The sequence below is a fragment of the Aotus nancymaae genome, unplaced genomic scaffold, assembly GCF_030222135.1.
Source record: "Aotus nancymaae isolate 86718 unplaced genomic scaffold, 86718_ANA_hifiasm-v0.15.2.pri h1tg000029l, whole genome shotgun sequence".
NCBI lineage: Eukaryota > Metazoa > Chordata > Mammalia > Primates > Aotidae > Aotus > Aotus nancymaae.
Genome location: NW_026988442.1, coordinates 22,949,164 through 22,950,587, shown reverse-complemented (window position 1 = coordinate 22,950,587; position 1,424 = coordinate 22,949,164). Strand labels below are relative to the sequence as shown.

General features: G+C 41.4%; 1 non-coding gene across 1 annotated transcript; it reads right to left on the bottom strand.

Annotated features, from left to right (window-relative positions):
• Nucleotides 1-450: 450 nt before the first annotated feature.
• On the bottom strand, nucleotides 451-577 carry LOC135277115 (small Cajal body-specific RNA 15). The gene has a single exon (XR_010344716.1). It is a non-coding gene; the product is annotated as a small Cajal body-specific RNA 15 (non-coding RNA).
• Between the last annotated feature and the right edge of the window lie 847 nt (nucleotides 578-1,424).

Sequence of the window (1,424 nt, the reverse complement as noted above, 5' to 3'; positions counted from 1 at the left end):
GACCAAGGACTTGCTATCCAGTATGAACAGATGAGCACATTTAATCCTATTTGCAGCAACTCTTTCTCAAAAGATAAGTCAAATGCTACCCTTACTGCTGAAGTTCCCTTTGTGCTTGTCCTGATCCCATTCTCCCATTCTTCCAGCTGGCCACTCCCCTCAGGTCGATATATTCTTCCTGCCTACGTGTTAATATCTAAATTACATATGGATATATTTATAATCTCTCTCTTTGAATTTGTGAATTTAAAAAAATTAACATAAGTGATAGCACGCTATAAATATTCTGCAACTTGCTTTTTAAAATTCAAACATTATGCTTTAGAAAGAAGTCTATGCTGATAATATAGATCAGGTGTATCCATTTTAATGGCTATATACTATTCCAGCCTACGAACACATCACAATTTGCCTCTGCATTTCTCTCTCTCTCTCTCTCTCTTATGTTTTTGCTGTTGATAGATAAGTAGGTCTTGCATTTATTTTGCAAACAAGACCTGTTCTATCTACGTTTCCATTTAGGAGGTTAAAAGCAGAGCCAGCTTGACTTTAAGGACTCTGTTTCCTTAGCCTCCAGGTCTCTGTGTTTCTCTATTGAGGGCTATTTAAGTTGGTACTTATTTTTGATGACAGATGATGCTGCAGTAAATATTTTTATTCTTCTCTCTGTGAGCACACACGTGGGATGTTTATATATTTTCAGTCTTTACCAGATACTGACAAATCACTGTGCAAAGAGGCTAGCTTGTGATGTGCTGGGAAAGTTCTAGAATTGAGAACCAGAAGACTTGGCTGTATTCCAGTTCTGTTACCAACTCCCAATGTGACCTCGAGCTTTCCCTTCCTTCCCTGAGTTAAGATGAAGGCCTGGACCAGCAAATCTCTACATTTCCTTCCTCATGAGCTAGTTAAAGAAATGTTTTGTAGAAAGGTCGTTCCTCCTGGGAATAAAAGAAATCTCCCCAAGGTGGTGTTGCTGTAAACCCTAAAGAAGGGTTTATTAGATAAGGCAGTTGAACTTTTTGAGTTCCTACCAAGTGTTGGGCATGCTTGTATTGCACTTGACTGACTCAGGGAAATTAACCTGCCTTCCCAGGACCACAGAGCTGAGAAGTATCAGAACTTGGACTTGAACCCTGGTCTCGGGGATTCCAAAGCCCAAGTTCTATTATCATACAAGCTGTTTCTGCTTTGCCACAGGGCAAGTTATATTCCAACACCTCTATCTGGATCGTTGCAATGGCATTATCCTTGGGAGTCTCAGTGGGCAGACACTGTAGATACCAAGGGGCCCCTGCCCTGTGCAGAGATTAAAGCCCAGGCCCTGCCCCATAAATTCAGAGCTGAGCCTTTAGACATGAGGAGAGGCTAAAAGAGAGCCCTCCTTTGGGGAGAAGATAAGGAACAAATGAAGCTGACCCAGA